We start from the raw sequence: 18,570 nt of genomic DNA, 5'->3' as shown, positions 1-18,570 counted from the left end.
TGATCACGACGACCCCTCCCCATCCCAGCGCACGCTCCCACGACGCGCCGTGATCACGACGACCCCTCCCCATCCCAGCGCACGCTCCCACGACGCGCCGTGATCACGATGACCCCTCCCCATCCCACGACGCACCGTGATCACAATGACCCCATGGGCTACCTGCCGCTCCCAAGGACTAATGGAGGCGTCTGTCCCCAGGTTCTATCCCGGGCTCCTCACAGGACACCAGCCCTCAGGCCCAGTTAAATTCTGGAGCGGCTCTTTAGGCCCACAGGCCCAGCCCGCTATGGCAGGACCCAGGTGGGAGAGGCTCTCCGTGTGCTGTCTCCCTGACAGGTGCCCCATCCATAGCTTTCTAGAACATTCCAGGGAGGCTCCCAGGCCCCGAGCCTCAATCCTCAAGCCTGTGGGTCCCAAACTGCAGGCTCAGTGAGCCCTCCAGAGACCAGGCCAGCGGAGGGAAACAGGGAGACCCATATGGTCAGAGAAGAGGGCTGGAGGTGCAGCCTGAGGGGCCTCTGGGCTTTCTCTAAACAGAGCGGGGTTGGGAGGAGGCTGTGATGTGCAGTGAGGGGACTTGAGACGGAAATGGGGGCCTCCACCCACCCCAGGGACGGGCGCTCACCCCAGGCCCACCCAGCTCACAGCATCCAAGCCAGGGCTAGGCAGAGCAGCTGCACCCAAACCCAGCTCCCTCTGGGTGCCTGAGCCAAGCTCGGAGATGCATCCTGCATCGTTCTTTCTCCATCGTGTGTAGAGAGGAAGACACAGGCAACCAGCGTGGCCGGGCTGGAAATCCACAGCCTAGCGGAGTGGCCTCGCCTTCGTTCATGTGGCCAGTGGAACTTGCAGCACACACATTCGCACTGTCACGCTCAGTTCACGTGTGCACACGCTCACAGTTCACACACCTGCTCACACCACATACACACGCAGGTGTACGTGCACATGCACACTCACGTACATGCTCACACACCCACACACAGTCTCACACCCAGTTCACGTGTGCACACGCTCGCAGTTCACACACCTGCTCACACCACATACACACGCAGGTGTACGTGCACATGCACACTCACGTACACGCTCACACACCCACAGTCTCGCACCCAGTTCACGTGTGCACACGCTCACAGTTCACACACCTGCTCACACCACATACACACGCAGGTGTACGTGGACATGCACACTCACGTACACGCTCACACCCACACACAGTCTCGCACCCAGTTCACGTGTGCACACGCTTGCAGTTCACACACCTGCTCACACCACATACACACGCAGGTGTACGTGGACATGCACACTCACGTACACGCTCACACACCCACACACAGTCTCGCACCCAGTTCACGTGTGTACACGCTCGCAGTTCACACATCTGCTCACACCACATACACACGCAGGTGTACGTGCACATGCACACTCATGTACACGCTCACACACCCACACAGTCTCGCACCCAGTTCACGTGTGCACACGCTCGCAGTTCACACACTTGCTCACACCACATACACACGCAGGTGTACGTGGACATGTACACTCATATACACGCTCACACACACAGTCTCGCACCCAGTTCACGTGTGCACACGCTCACAGTTCACACACCTGCTCACACCACATACACACGCAGGTGTACGTGCACATGCACACTCACGTACATGCTCACACACCCACACACAGTCTCACACCCAGTTGCACGCCCACACGTGGACCTCCATGCACCGGTACCTGTCACACACCCACACGTGGACCTCCATCCACTGGTATCTGTCACACCCACACATGGACCTCCATCCTCTGTGACACCCACACGTGGACCTCCATCCTCTGGTATCTGTCACACCCACACGTGGACCTCCATCCTCTGGTATCTGTCACACACCCACACGTGGACCTCCATCCGCTGGTATCTGTCACACACCCACACGTGGACCTCCATCCTCTGGTATCTGTCACACACCCACACGTGGACCTCCATCCCATTCCAAGGCCTTTCCCCACATCCCTGGGCAGCAGAAGCCCAGCGGGCAGTGCAGAGGCATGGACGAGGGCCGGGGAGGTGGGCAGCACGAGCCACCTGCTCCCCACATCCTTCTCGAGAAGAAAGGAGGTGCTGGCCCACCCTGCCCACAGCTCCTCGGCAAAGCCGCGTCTGGTCCAGGGCCAGCCGCCCCTTTGCTGGTTTCAGTTCCTCCTTTATCCATTCATAAACGTTGAACAAAAGCGCTCTTTTCCCTCACGGTATCTCTAGCAGTTAAGATCAACATCAATATTTGAGAACTGTCAGTACTGCATTTTACCCACTAACCTTCCCAAATGTGAAACCGGAAGGCACACGTAGCCCTTGCTGGGCTGTTTCCAGTGAGCACAGTCGAGGGTGGGCTTGGGGGTTCTCTGCATCGTAATGTCTTAGGAGGGGGTGGGGCCGCACCTTCCCACCTTGTTCGAGTAACAGGGCACGGGTGCGGTTTAGTTCACACCATGGAGGAGGGGAGTGTGAGGGCAGCAGGTGGGCTGCTGTGTCCTGGTCTCTGTCCCGCTGTGTGGCCAGGGAGGTAGTGCGGCTGTCTGGTTTAGGTTGAAACACCATCCATCGGCACCTTTGGGGGATGCTGCCACTGCCCTTGACTCCTGCCCTTGTGTCTGGAAAGGGGAGGCTTCAGAGTGAGTGGCCCGCAGCCTTCCAGTTGCAAGAGCTGGTGTGGGAAGGGGCATCCCCATGGCTGTGGGCCGGAGCCCTGTAACGATGGGAAGTTTCAGTGCCCTCATAGGAGTTTTCCTGGAGCAGGTACAGTCGGTCTGGGAGCTTGTGAACTGCTCTGGGCTGCTGGGGCTGCACTGACAACATGCACAGAGCCCAGCTACAAGTGGTGTGGCTGCAGGAGACGCCCTGGAGACCCGAGGCAGGCTGGGTGTCTCTGCTGTCCCAGGACAGAACCCAGCTACAAGTGGTGTGGCTGCAAGAGACACCCAGGAGCCCTGAGGCAGGGTGGGCGGCTCCGCTATCCCAGGACTGCGTCAGGACAGCTCAGCCCTCGCAGTCCTCAGCCAACTGCTGCCCCACTCTGCAAGGGGCCCAGAGGGCTCCCACAGGCCTGCGGACCAGTGCTAGGCCTCACATCCCTGAACCACTCCCAAGCAGGGGCCGGGCCTCAGCTGGGGGGCATGGCACTGGGTGAGGTCAGAGGTGCCCCAAGCATGTGGCCTACAACGTTTGTCCAAAACAAATTCTCTCGCGGACCCTGGAGGGGAAGCAGAAGCCGGCTGTTTCCTACAGTTTCCAACGCCAGAAAGCCCAGGACTTCTCAGGGAAATCTTGGTTTCCAGCTTTTTCCGAAAGTGCCTGATGGGCAGGCATGCACCCCTCTCAGACAAGCCCCCCAGCCCTTCAGCCCCTGAGCCGTGACCCTCTCCCCAGGAAGGACTGATGGGGCTGGGGCACTGCCACCACCTGGAGCCGCATCTTCAGCCACCTGGCAGGAGCTGCGCCTGCACATGACCCCCGTGAACTCTGGCGTCTTCCTCTGTCCTCCCAGGCACTTGGCATCTTCCAGGGCTGCTGCCTCCCGAGCCCACTTGATATGGTTTAGATGTTTGTCCCCACAGATCTCATGTTGAAATGTAATCACCAGTGCTGGAGGTGGGGGCTGGTAGAAGGTGTTTGGATCACAGGAGTGGGTCCTTCATGAATGGCTTGGATCACCATTGGTGATGAGTGACTTCTCACTCTGGTAGATCTGGTAGTTTAAAAGTGTGCGGTGGCCAGGCGCAGTGGCTCACACCTGTAATCCCAGCACTTTGGGTGACTGAGGCGGCTGGATCACTTGAGGTCAGGAGTTCAAGACCAGCCTGGCCAATATGGTGAAACCCTGTCTCTACTAAAAACACAAAAATAATTAGCTGGGTGTGGTGGTGTGCACCTGTTATCCCAGCTACTTGGGAGGCTGAGGCAGGAGAATTGCTTGAACCTGGGAGACGGAGGTTGCAGTGAGCTGAGATTACGCCACTGCACTCCAGCCTGGGCGACAGAGTGAGACTCCGTCTCAATTTAAAAAAAAAAAGTGTGGGGCGCCTCCCCCCTCTGACTTGCCCCCCTCTCACAGCCCCCTCTCACAATGTGAGGTGCCTCCCCCTCTGACTTGCCCCCCTCTCACAGCCCCCTCTCACAATGTGAGGTGCCTCCCCCTCTGACTTGCCCCCTCTCACAGCCCCCCTCTCACAATGTGAGGCACCTCCCCCCTCTGACTTGTCCCCCTCTCACAGCCCTCCTCTCACAATGTGAGGCGCCTCCCCCCTCTGACTTGATCTCCTCTCACAATGTGAGGCACCTCTCCCCTGACTTGCTCTCCTCTCACAATGTGAGGCATCTCCCCCCCGACTTGCTCTCCTCTCACAATGTGAGGTGCCTTCTCCCTCTGACTTGCCCCCCTCTTACAGTGCCATGCATCTGCTCCCCCTTTACCTTCTACCACAACTGGAAGCTTCCTGAGGCCTCATCAGAAGCAGATCCTGGCACTACGCTTCGTGTACTGCCTACAAAACCATGAGCCAATTAAACCTCTTTTCTTTATAAATTACCCAGTCTCAGGTTTTCTTTATAGCAATGCAAGAATGGCCTAGTACACCACCTCTGCCTCTCTTTCCGCCATCTGCTGTTAAAAGCAGGCTGATCAGGAGCAGGGGCCAGCATCAGATATAACCTGGCATCCCCTGCAAAGTCCCAGGCTTACCCCACTACGGCTTGAGGACCTGCAGCTGCTTGCTCCGCATCTCTGAGGTTTCGGGGAGCCCAGAGCTCAGACTCCCTTAGGGCTAGCGCGGAGTGTGGCCTGGGGGCCACCAGCCTCAGGAAGCCCAAGGCCTCCTCCAAGCAGGAGTTCTCTCAGAGCCAGAGCCGCCCCACCCCATATGGCCCAGTGACCATCACTCAAAGCTCACCTTCTCCTTGAGCCTCTGGTCAGCCGACCAGCCCTGACTGCTCCCTGGCCACGTCCCCCCTCCTGCCCCCGCCCCCCCCATGCTGACCAAGCTCCACCGCCTCAATCCTGCAGGCTCCAGTGCTGCTTTCCACTGCCGCTGGGTGCATTCCGTGGGGCAAAGCTTTGTCTCATGAGGCCGGGGCTCAGCATCACAGCCTCTCTGTCGGTTCCTGCAGGCAGTGGACATGGTGGGTCCCCACTGTGAGGATCCCAGCCTCTGGGGGCCCAGACACGGGTTTCTGGCTGGGCACACACTGGGGTGAGCAGGCTCCCTGGCTGTGTGGCCGTGAGCAAGCCCATCTCTGAACTCCAGTTTTCTCATCTCTAAAAAATAAAAATAAGAGGGCCCTCAAGGGGACTGGCAGTTCCCAGCCCTCTTGGGCCGTGCCCATTTCTGGTGTAGAGGATGGAGCCATCTCTTACAGCTCGGATTGGTGAGAAGCAAGCATGAGGCTACGCTGGCATTTTCAGGTAAAGTTTAGATTTTCCAGAAGAAGCATGTGTAAGTGGCACATACCCTGTCCCCCTTCTCCTTTGCGCTGAACAAAGTCGTGACGTCTGAAACTGCAGCAGCCGCCTTGGGATGATAAGGGCAAAGAAAATTGGCATCACCGGGGTGCCCAACCTAGGCTCCGAACTAAGGTCACTGCTGCTAGGACTAGACTGTGGCTAAGAGAAAGAAAACACAACAGCTGAGTGACTGTTGCGCCCAACGCCTTCCTGTGGACCCTGGTGTCTGCCGAGGTGGCGGGCACAGCTTAGATGGCACAGGCACGTGTGCAGGTGCCTGTAACAAGGCCTGGAAGGAGGCTGTGCCTGCCCAGTGGAGGGACCCCCTTTCTCCATGGGAAGTTAGAGCCCCGGGATGGGGCAGGAGCTGGAGCATGGGGGTGGCTGGGGCTGCAGAGGGGAGCTCTGGAGGACCCCACCTTCCCAGGGCTCAGACAGAGGCAGCCAGCTGCTAGGGACATCCCTCCGTCTGTTTGGACAGACGGAGCCAGCTGCTGGGGACGTTCCTCTGTCTGCCTGGTGTCCAGCCTGGCCTGAGTCCAGGTCCGAGCAGTCTGTGTGGATGAAGGAGCGAGTCGGGATGGGGAATAAACAAAAGCCTGAAATGTAATCAGCCGGCTTTGCAGCTATGGCGAGCGAGCAGGCCTCCTGCATCCTGGTAGTCAGCACTGAGCCCACTGGAGCCAGCCTTGTCCTTAGAGGCAGCACCGGGAGAATGAAGTGCAGGTGAGAGGGGACCTTTGCTGCCCAGAGGCACGTGGTCTATTGGCTGCACGTTTGTGCTCCTGCAGGAGTCATGGGTGGAACCCCAACCCCAGTGCTGCGGTGTGTGGAGTGGGGTCCTCCCAGTGGGATCAGTGCCCTCATAGGAGACAGTTGCCCTCCCTTTTCTCTGTTGCACCAGGAAACCAGGAAGGGCCCTCACTAGGAGGCCAGTCAGCTGGTGCCAGGATCTCTGGCTTCCACCCCAGAGTGGTGGGAGCTTCCTGTGTCTGCTGCTCAACAAACCTGTGTCTGCTGCTCAGGTCGCCCATGTGTGGCTTTCTGCTATGGCCACCTGAGCTGATTAAGACCTCCCCCAAAATCTGTGCAAAATCCCAGTGCTTCTAATGTCACCTCTGAGGCAAAAGCTGTGATAAACATAGGGATCTTGAGAGGTGCTTTTCCTGGGTTATCGGGGGGTGGGTGGTGGGGGGTCTAAATGCAATCACGAGTGTCCTTCCAAGAGACAGAAGAGAGAGACAGAGAGAAGAGACATGGAGGAGCCGGCCATGGAGAGATACAGCAGAAGCTGGAGGCGACGGGAGGATCCTGGCCCGGAGCCTCCGGAGGGAGCGGGGACCGTGTTCCAGAAGCGTGAGAGTCCTGTGTGTTGTTCTGAGCCCCCAAGGCTGGGGTAACTTGTTCCCACAGCCGTGGGAAACTGATACGTCCCAAACACAGCAGCACGAGAACATAGGACTGAGACACCATCCCCATCACACCCCAACACACGAAAACTGACAGTGGTGGGTGCTGTGCATTTCAGCCAGAGCTCTGAAGGCATTTAGGAGTCCTGTTCTGACCTGAGGCCTGGCGCCTGCAGAGCCTTGTCCAGAACCATCACGGAGTCCTGGGTCCTCGCTCCCCTCGGGAGCTGTGTGCTGGCCTGCACCTGGACAGAGTGAGAGACACCAGCCTCCACTGCCAGGAAGGCCCAGGGTCCTCAGGGACCAAGAGGCAGGACACGGCCGCTCCCAGGGTCCTCGGGACGTCTGTGCGGCTTTCGCTACCCGAGCCCAGAGGTGCCATCCCCATGTGCCCTTCAGGCTGGTCCAGGAGGAGGCCCTGTGGCGGCCACAGACTGGGGGGACAAAGCCCCAGGAACTCAGAACCTTGTGGGTTTTGGAAGAGGAGCCATGCAGCAAGGTCCCGACGCCTGCAGGGAGCTGAACAGGGAGCCGCGCGAGGAAGGGAGCGCAGCACACCCAGTACGCAAATGCTGGCCCTACAAAACGCACGGCGGGTTCTCGAGCCCTGGGGATCACAGCGGTGCTCTCCAGAGACCGCAGCTGCAGGAGCTGGTGGTGGCCAGCAGGCATGTCCCCGGCAGGTGCCATGAGGGTGCGATCTCGGCCGAGAACCACCAGGCGTCCACGGAGGGACCCATTCTCCGTGCCCATCTCACAGGGAGCGAAGGAGGTGGAGGGAGCCCCAAACTCACTGGGTTCTGACCCAGACCCTTCTCTTCTCCTCCCAGAGAAGCCCAGGCCTGCGTTTGGGAGACCCAGGGACACTCAGGGCCATCGCCTGCCCCTCTCTGGGACTACAAGGGGAGACTTCACACAGTGCCCAGTGTCCTCCCGCTGGGATCCTCCTGCCCCCAAGGGGCGTCCGTATCCCCCAGCACCCCAAGGAAGACAATGAGCTGTCTTTGGTGGGTGCTGTGCTATTTTCTGTGCTTATTTCACCTAGAATGGCCATTTCCAGAACTCAATCCCTGCAAATGAATTTTTTCAAACGCCCCTTTTCAGTATCAAGGAGCAGGAAGCAATATCCTTTAACAACCGATCGGCCATACATTTCTGCTCATTAAATAAATATTTTTACTTTGGACCCGATTGATTTTTCAGACACACGGAACAATGGGACTGACTCACCTGTGTGCAGCTGGGAGCCTCCTTCCTCCCCGGGGACCTTTGAAGTCACAGTGAGGTGGCCACACCTGGTGCACAGGTGGAGCCCGGCCGATAGGCACCTGAATTCTCACCAACTTCACAGGGTGTTCAGAAACGGGCTCTCACTTGGCCGACACGCCCACTTCCTGGACCCCTGGGGTGGGATGCCCAGTGTGGCATGCACCGGAGAAAGGGTGAAACCCAGCGGAGAGAGGGCCGGGAAAGGCTCCCCCACAGGCATGTCAAGGAGAGAACCTGCAGTTCCACCACACCCTCCAGTCCCCTCCCAGGCAATCTCCCCACTCCAGCATCTCAGCCTCGGCCCCTGACCCCTGACCACCTTGCTCCTTGGTATCCAGAGTGAGGCTGGGACTCAGGGAGGGCTGCACCATTCACTTCTGTAAGGGAGCCTCCGTTCAGTCAGTCAGTCAACAAACATGAATCCAGAGCCGCATGCACTGCTGGTCCCATCCCAGGTGCTGGTCACGGAGCGGAGAAAGCTTGAAGGCTGTGGTGTCTACTGAGGGGGCAGATGACAAACCAGGAGCACGAGTCACAGCACACACTGGCGCAGCTGCAAGGAGCTGGGCAGAGCCGGGCCAGATACATGGGGCAGGAGGCTGCGGCCCTAACGCCGTGGTGGGCGCCACAGACCTTGTCAGAAGGTGTCTGAGCAGAGACATTGATTTGGTTTCATTATCATATAGAACAGAATAGAAAACTCAGACATGAAGCTGCACACCTACACCCGTCTGATCTTCGACAAAACCAACAAAAACAAGCGGCGGGGAGAGGACTCTCTGTCCGATAGATGGTGCTGGGATAACCAGCTCAGTCACAGGCAGAAGAAGGAAACTGGACTCTTACCCTTCCGCATAGACGAAAATCAACTCTAGATGGATTAAAGACTCAAATGCAAGACATCAAACTATAAGCATCCGGGAAGACAACGTCTTCTTGATGTTGGTGTTGGCAAAGAACTCTGGCTAAGTCCCCAAAAGCAATTGCAACAAAAACAAAAATAGAGAAGTGAGACCTAATTAAACTAAAGAGCTTCTGCACAGCAGGAGAAACTGCCAGTGGAGGAAACAGACACCCTACAGAATGAGAGAAAATGTCTGCAAACTATGCATCTGACAAAGGCCTAATATCCAGCATCTATAGGATGCTTAAACAAATCAACAAGCAAAAAACAACCCCATTAAAAAATGGGCAAAGGAATAAAAAAATGGGCAAAGGACATGAACAGATACTTCTCAAAAGAAGACATACAAGTGACCAACAAGTATAAGAAAAAATTCTCATTATCAGAGAAATGCAAATCAAAACCACAATGAGATGCCAGCTCAGCAGTCAGAATGGCGATTATTACAAAGTCAAAAAACAACAGATGCTGATGAAGCCGAAGAAAAAAGGTGATGCTCACGCACTGCTGGTGGGAACACAAATTAGCCCAGGCCCGTGGAGAGCAGTCTGGAGATTCCTCAAAGATCTTAAAACACAGCTACCGTTCAACCTAGCAATCCCATTACTGGGTATATACCCAAAAGAAAATAAAGGATTCTACCAAAAGGACACATATGTTCATCACAGCATTATCCACGATAGCAAGACATGGAACCAACCCAGGTGCCCATCAGTGGTAGACTACATAAAGAAAATGTGGTACATATACACTGTGGAATACTATGTAGCCATAAAAAGAATGGAATCGTGTCCTTTGCAGCAACATGGATGCAGCTGCAGGCCATTCTCCTAAGCAAATTAATGCAGGAACAGAAAACCAAATACCACGTTCTCACTTACAAGTGGGAACTAAACATTGAGGACACGTGGACAAAAATATGGGAACAAAAGTCACTGGGGCCTCCTCGAGGGTTGGGGATGGAGGATTAAAGAACTTCCTCCAGGTATGATGCTCGCCATCTGGGTGATGGCACCTGTCCTCCAAACCTCAGCATCACACAATATTCTCATGTAACAAATCTGCACGTGTGCCCCCTAAATCTAAAATAAAAGTTGAAATTTTAAAAGTAAAGTAAGATAAATGTCATATCAGTTTTTGATCAGTCAAATGTTTCCTTTAACACCTTAAATAGAAAGAGTCGTAGGTATTGGAAGAGTAAATAAAGAATTGGAATGGAAGTCCGCAGAGGCAAAATGGGCAAACAATTAACATATGTAAGCAGGTATTTGTTGTTTTTAGTAGGTCTCAATGTTGTTTACACATTTGTGGGTTGGTTGTTTTTGGTGACTATTCACTGGATTCAAGTAAGTGGTTCATTTTCTAATTCCTGAAGTGAAGCCGCTACAAACAGTGGTGTGTAGATTTTCCCGTGAAATAAACTTTCATTTCTCCAGCATGCGTGTCCAGGCAGGGGGTTGCTGGATCCCAAGGTAAGCGTAGATGTAACGTTAAAATACACTGCCACCTTGTTGTCTGGAGCAGCTGCTGTACGTCACACCCCCAGCAGTGGCGCGGGAGAACTGGGGGCTCCGCGTCCTCACCAGCGCTGAGTGTGACCACGCGTTTCCTTCTTCCTTGCGCTGTTCTCACAGGTGTGTGGTGGTTCCACGCATCAGTGGTGGACATTTTTATTCCCTTATGGCTGACGATGTCGAGCATCTCGTGTTCTTATCTGCCATCCAAATGTCTTTGGTGAATGAGTTCTTCCCTCTTTTGCCCATTATTCATCTACTTGAGTTGTGTTAAGTGTGTTTGTGTTTCATTCTCTTGGCAGGGCTGTCAGTGGGCCTGAGACTTAAACTTCAATTCCCACGTGTTCACTGTTATTAGATAAAAACGCCATTGACACGTGTGTGCCGATCTTGTATCCTGTGACACTGCTGAACTCATGGACTAGTTATAGGTGAGGTTTTTGTGTCTTTTTTGGTAAATTCCTGGGAATGTTCTACATAAACAATTATGCTCTCTGTAAATAGAGATGGTTTTCTTTCTTCCTTTCTTGTCTGAATGCCTTTTATTTCCTTCCTTGCTTTATTGCACTAGCTGGGACTTTCAGGATGATGTTGGCAAGGATGGGAGTGGGGACCGCCTATCCTCATTCCAGATTTTAGGGAGGAAGTATCCAGTTTTTCACCACTATGGCGATGTCATCTGTGGGTTTTTAATGGATACATTCCATCCGGTTAAGGAAGTTCCTCACTGCTCCTAGTTTGCTGAGACTTTTTTTCATAATGATTCTTGAATTTTGTCATTGTTTTTTGCGTCATTTGAGATGATCATGTGTGTTTTCTTCTTTGGTCTGTCAATACAGTGGAGAGTGCTGATTGAATTTCAGATGTTTAGCCAGCCTTGCATGCTACTGTCACAATTTATACTTTTGCATCTATGTTCATGAGAGATATTTGTACGTAGTTTTGTTTCTTGTACTGTCATTTATCTGGCATTGGCACTGGAGTAATGCTGTTTTCATAACATGAGTAGGAAAGCATTTCTCTTCTATTTTCTGGAGGAGATTGTGCAGAATTGGTAATATTTCTTCATTACCCGTTCATAAATTCTGCTAATGAAACCATCTGTGTCTGGAATTTTCATTTTCAGAAAGCTTTTCTGCTATGAATTCAATTACTTTAATACAAAAGGGCTGTTCAGGCCATCTATTTCTTGTTGAGTGAGTTTTGGTAGTTTGTGGCTTTTAAAGAATTGGCTTATTTCTTCAAAGTTGTCAGATGTATGTGCAGGGAGTAGCTCATAATGTTCGTACGTTGACCTCTTAATGTCTGTGGGTCAATAGTGATATATCCTCTTTCATTACTGATACTGATAATTTCTCTCTCTTTCTCCCTCGCTAATCAGTCTGGTTAAAGCTTTATCAATTTTACTGATCTTTTCAAAGAACCAGCCTCTAGTTTATTGATTTTTCTTTGTTGTCTTTCTGTTTTCTATTTCATTGGTTTCTCTTATCTTTACTCTTTCCTTCCTTCTGCCTTTCAGTTTAATTTGCTCCTATTTTTGTAATTTCTTAAGGTGGAAGCTTAGATTGTTGATTTATAATTTTCTTCTGTTTTTAATATTAGCATTTCTTTATTCTTTTCTAACTAAATGCTTCTAGGGCTATAAGCATTTCGTTCTATAAATTTCTCTCTAAGCACTGTTTCATTTTGCTATGTTATATTTTTCCTTTTCATTCAGTTCAAGTGATTTCCAGTTTTTCTGAGCCATTCTCCTCGACATTTGCATTGTCTAAGGAGTGTGTTGTTTAATTTCCACCTATTTGTAGGTTTTCTAGGCATTTTTATGTTATTGATTTCTAGTTTAACGCCATTGTAGGCTTTTTGTTATTTTAAATTTGTTCACATGCATTTTATGACCAAAAAGAAAGTATATGTAGATGTTATTTGGCAGAACATTTTATAAATGTTAGTTAGGTCCAGTTGGTTCCTGGAGCTGGTCAGTTCTTCCATATCCTTGCTAATTTACTGTCCACTTTTCTATCAGCTACTGAGAGAGGAGTTATTATGGACTGAATTGTGTCCCACGAAATTCACATGTTGAAGCCCTAACCCCCAATGTAACTGTATTTAGAGACAGGGCCTGTAAGGAGGTGATTATGGTTGCAAGAAGTCATATGAGGGGGTCCGATTCAATAGGACTTGTGTCCTTACAAGAAGATGGAAAGAAGCCAGGAATTGTTCACTCTCCACACCAGCACAAAAAAAGTACCACGTGAGAACACGGAGAAGTCAACCCCAACAGCCTTCATCTTGGTCCTCCAGCTTCCAGAATGATGGGAAAACAAATTTTTGCCCTTTAAGGCCCCAGTCTGTGGTATTTTGACATGGCAGCCCTAACCGACTGAGATGGGAATGTTGGGGTCACCAATTCCAGTGTGGAGCTGCCTGTTCCCTTTCAGGTCTATCATCTTTGTCTTGTGAGTTTGGAAGCCTTGTTGTTGGGTGCATATGTGTTTAGGATTACTAGGTCTTCTTGGGGAGTTGATCCTTTGTCATTATGCAAAGTCACTCTTTACTCTTAGGAATTTTCCTTGCTCTGAAATCTACTTTGTCACTCCAGTTTCTTTAATTGGTGTTTGCTTGGCATATCTTTTTCTATCCTTTTACATTTAATCTGCCTATATTTTGTATTTAAAGAGGATTTTTGTAGACAGCCTGTAGATAAGACTTGCCTTTATCCAGTCTGATAATTTCTGCCTTTAATCAGTATGTTTAGATCATCTAAATTTATATTCATCACTGATGTGTCTGAATTTAGGTCCAGCATTTCTTGCATGTCCTCTATTTGGCACCTTTGATTTTTTCTCCTTTTCCCCTTTGCATGTCTTCTTTTGGATTATTGGGATATTTTGTAGTATTTCATTTTGATTTATCTGATGGTTTCTTGAATTCTATCTCTGTGTATTGTCATTCTAAGGATTGCAATATACATTCTAACTCCTCACCTTTCCAGTCTATGCAGAATTAATATTTTACCACTTCTGGCTGGAATGCTGGGACCTTGTCCCCACCAAGGCCCCTTCACTGTGCCCTTTGTCACAGTCATCGTATCGCATCTGCACATATTGAAAATTCAACCATGCAATGTTGTTCATTGTCGTTTTCAACCATCATACGTACTTTAAAGACTCATCTACATGCTGTCTACAAGAAATTCATTTTTAATGTAATGATACACACTGTTTCACAGTCAAAGGATGGGAAAAGACCTATCAGGCCAACATCAGTTACACAAAAATCCTCAAACAGCTCTATTCATGTTAGACAAAATAGATTCAGAGCAAGAAAAGTCACTCAAGGTAAAGAGGAGAACAATAGTGTGCTGTGTTTCCTTGGACATTCACTGCCTGTCTTGCCCTGTCTTCCTTCTTGAGGTTGTGGGTTTTCCTCTGGTATCTTCCCTCAAGCTGAAGAACTTGCTTTAGCATCTTTTAAAGCAGGTGTCCCGGCAACAAATTCTCTTAGTGCGTCCTCACTGGACCAATTTTTCTTTCATTTTTCATTTTTCTTTCATTTCTGAAGGGTGTTCTCACGTCGATTTTTCTTCATTTCCGAAGGGTGTTCTCGCATCGATTTTTCCTTCATTTCCGAAGGGTATTCTCACATCGATTTTTCCTTCATTTCTGAAGGGTATTCTCATGTTGATTTTTTCTTCATTTCTGAAGGGCATTTTCATGTCAATTTTTTCATTTCTGAAGGGTATTCTTGCATCGATTTTTCCTCCATTTCTGAAATTCTCGCAGATGCACAACTCTGGCTTGGTGCTTCCTTTGGTTTCATGTTTTCAGTGTTCTTCCACATCCTGGTCTGCACAGCATCTGATGAGAAATTGCAGCCTGGATTATTGTGCCCTGTAGGGGATGTGTCATTTCTGTCTGACTGCTTCTCTGGAACTAATTAAATAAGTTAAACCAGTGCTTTTTCTCCAGGAAACACTTGGACACCTGTCTTTTATCACCTACTTGTCACTGTAGGAAACTCAGCTCTCAGCCCAGGGGGTAAAGCAGACGTTGACAGGTGGTTGGAAATCAATTGCCCTCCTTGGCTGACATGAGCCCCAGGGAGCATGTTGACTAATCAATGGCCTTTGGGGAAAGAGCAGTATCAGGTCCAGAGAGAGGGAACCATCCCCAGTTTATCCAAAAGAGGAGGCACGCTGTTGTGGGTATGATTGAGTTCCCCCTCAGAAGTTATGTCCAAATCCCAACACCCAGTGCCTTATTTGGAAATCAGGTCTTTGTAGATGTCATTAAATAAGATGAGGTCACACTGGACTGGAGTGAGCCTAATGATGACACCCTTACAAGAGAGAGAAATTTGGACACATAGACACACAGAGAAGGAAGCCCAGCATAGTGTGATGTTGTCACAAGCCAGGGACAACCCAGGATTGTGGACAACACCAGAAAGGGAAAGAGGCAAGTAGGGTTCCTCCCTGGAGCCTTTGGAGGGTGCATGGTCCTGTGGACACCTTGAATTACATACACGTCTCATCTCTGAAACAGTGACAGAATACACTTCCAGTGTTTCCAGCCATGCAGTGTGCAATAATTTGTTATAGAAGTCCTAGGAAACATGTACACACACCTTTTCTTTGTGTATTTAGCCTCTTTGTCCTTAAATGCCATAGGTCTGCTCTGGCCAAAGATGCAGGTCCCCACTTCTTGGCCATGAAGAGAAGGTTTCCCTGGCCTGGCCACATTGCTTTTTGGTTCAGCCTCATTGCTGACTTAGGGACAGCAGGAACTTATCCCCAGGAGAGGTTCTGAGGGAAGCAAGAGGCTCTGTAGCCCCTCGCCAGGCGCCCGGCGTCTCTTCAGTATGGACAGAATCGAATGAGTGAATGGCCTGCTCCTGAGTCCCACTGGCTAAATGAGGGGTTGGGCTTTGCTTTCCACCCCGAGTGTGAGTGTAGCAGCCAGGCTCCCCATCACAGCACAGGGTGGCACATGGATGGGGCAGTGCCTCTTCCACAGGAACACCAGCAAAGCCACATCCTGAGGCCATAAGGTGGCTCCAGTGGTCAGTAAAAATCTGGCCTGGGCAATGTGTGGGACTCGTGGGACATGTCACAGAACAGAGTTTCTAATGGCAACAGGCTGGGCTGTGACTTCTGCCCTGGGCCAGGGACATGCACAGTGTGTCTTTTTGTTTTTGTTGTTGTTTTTGAGACAGAGTCTCGCTGTCACCCAGGCTGGAGTGCAGTGGCATAATCTCAGCTCACTGCAAACTCCGCCTACCTGGTTCAAGTGATCCTCCTGCCTCAGCCTCCTGAGTAGCTGGAATTACAGGTGCACGCCAACACACCTGGCTAATTTTTGTATTTTTAGTAGAGACGGGGTTTCACCATGATGGCCAGGCTGGTCTCAAATTCCTGACCTCAGGCAATCCACCTACATCGGCCTCCCAAAGTGCTGGGATTACAAGTGTGAGCCACCACACATGGCCCACAGTGCATCTTTAAATATTAAACTGGAAAACAAATCAACCCAGGAAATTCCACTTCCAAAAATGGAAGTCTAGATCATCTATACCCACCCAAATGCCAAGGACAACTGGAAAACTTGGACAAAATAGAACCATATCTGCTTGAAGGCATTGGAAGCCAACCAAGTAGTGTAGACACGCCCGGCCAGCACCCAAGAGAAATTCGACTGTAGGTGGGTGAGCCTGAGATCTGGGTGTAGACACGCCCGGCCAGCACCCAAGAGAAATGCGACTGTAGGTGGGTGAGCCTGGGATCTGGGTGCAGACACGCTTGGCCAGCACCTAAGAGAAATGTGACTGTAGGTGGGTGAGCCTGGGATCTGGGTGTAGACACGCCTGGCTGGCAGCCAAGAGAAATGCGACTGTAGGTGGGTGAGCCTGGGGTCTGGGGACATGCCTTCTGTGGGCCGTGCCAATTTCAGAAGCAGTGGCTAAAAATCAGTGCCATCCTTTTGAAAGTACTTTGGGGTCAGGGGACAAGTGTTGGCACAAAGACCCAGGAGGAATAAAGTTTCTACTCTGTATCCCCTGCTTGGGAAGAGAACCTATATAGCTCTTCATGGGGATAAAAGGTAAACTGAGGTCAACCAGCCTGCCAGGGGCTGCAGCCCAACTCCAAGTCATCTGGGAACTCCAGGACCCCCCATCCCTGATCCTGGGTTACAGTGTTCCCAGACCAATGGTGTGTCCAGGTGGGGAGGCATGAAGCCTTAAAACCCTGCTTGCTTTCTCAGCTGGGAAGCAGATAGCCTGGGGCAGGTTTGCAGCCCCCGTCACCCACTGCCTGGATTCAGACTTTGTGCTGTTGGGGGTGGGGGCGAATGGCAGGAGTGAGACTGGCCTTGCTGGCTGTGTGGGAGCGGGGTGAGGCCTGTAACTGCCTGCTTCCCCACACTTCCCTGGCGACCTGTATGACACAGCAGAGGCAGCCATAAGCCCTCTGCGAACATAACTCCATTGACCAGGATACCACGCCCCATCTCCTACAGCAGCTGCAGCAAGCCACACCCAAGGAGAGGCTGAGTTCGGACATGCCTAACCCTGCCCCCACCTGGTGGTCTTTCTCTACCTGTCCTGGTAGCTGAAGACAAAGGACATAATCTCCTGGGGGCTCTAGGGCAAGCTTGTATCTTCTCTATAAAACCACAGCTGATGCACTCTTGAAAGCAACACCTCCTGGCTGGAGGCCAACCTATACCAAACCAGCGCACTTAACAACGCTACCACCAAGGACCCTCAGAGTCCACTTCACTCCCCTGACACCTCCACCAGAGTAGGTGCTGGTATCCATGGCTGAGAGACCTGAAGACAGAGCACGTCACAGGACTCTGTGCAGACACTCCCTTGTACCAGCCTGGAGCCCAGTAGCTCCACTGGGTGGCTAGACCAGGAAGAGCAAAACAATCACTGCAGTTCGGCCCTCAGGAAGCCCCATCGCTAGAGGAAGGGGGAGAGCACCACCTCAAGGGAACACCCTGTGGGACAAAAGAATCTGAACAGCAGTTCTTGAGCCCCAGATCTTCCCTCTGACATAGTCTACCAAATGAGAAGGAACCAGAAAAACAATTCTAGTAATACGACAAAACAACGTTCTTTCGTACCCCCAAAAGAGCATGCTAGCTCACCAGCAATGGATCCAAACCAATAAGAAATCCCTGAAGTGCCAGAAAAAGAATTCGAAAGGTCTATTACTAAGCTAATCAAGGAGTTACTAGAGAAAGGTGAAGTCCAACTTATGAAATTTTTAAAAAATTATACAAGATTTGAAGGGAAAAATCTCCAGTGAAATAGATAGCATAAATAGAAATCCACATGTTAGACACACTATAGTGAACTACAGAAAACCAAAATAAAAATAAACATCATAAAAGCAACCAGCGTACAAAGTAAGATTACTTTAGAAGGAGCAAAAATTTGATAGACATCCAACTTCTCAGCAGAAACAATGGAAGCCAGAGGACAATGCAATAAAATCTTTAAATGGTGTGAGAAACAAAAAATAACTCCCAGTCTAGGATATTACTCCCAGTAAAATATCATTCAGGAACAAAGTTAAAATAAAGCTATTTTAATAACAAAGACAAAAGAAAACAAAACTGAGAGAACCACAAAGATGCTGGCAAAGCAGTAGGGGGAAGAAAACGATCTTTTCAGAAAATGGTCAGTTTTACATCTCCTCCCATGGAGACATGGATGAAATGCAACCTCCACCTGACATGGGCCCCCCTCTGAGCCTCAGGACAATAGCTAAAGCTGGCAGGTGCCCCTCCTCAGAGGTCTTGATTTTAAAATAGTAGTAGTTCCAATATTTCCCCTTTGTTTCTCCAGCCACAGGCATAGTAGCTTCCTCTAGTAGCCTCTACCTTCAAGATATCTTTCAGTTGCCTGCTAAACTCCAAGCCTGGTTAACAATCCTTCATTTCAGTTTTCTGTGTTCAAATAAATTGCTG

The 18,570-nt window shown here is 50.8% G+C and overlaps 1 pseudogene; it reads left to right on the top strand.

Moving 5' to 3' along the window:
* Positions 1-7,293: 7,293 nt before the first annotated feature.
* Positions 7,294-7,904, top strand: LOC100940120 (uncharacterized; annotated as a pseudogene).
* The last annotated feature ends 10,666 nt before the right edge of the window (positions 7,905-18,570 follow it).

This window comes from Pongo abelii, chromosome 4 (assembly GCF_028885655.2).
Source record: "Pongo abelii isolate AG06213 chromosome 4, NHGRI_mPonAbe1-v2.0_pri, whole genome shotgun sequence".
Lineage (NCBI taxonomy): Eukaryota > Metazoa > Chordata > Mammalia > Primates > Hominidae > Pongo > Pongo abelii.
The sequence above is the reverse complement of the archived record's forward strand: the minus strand, read 5'-3'. Positions and strand labels throughout refer to the sequence as shown.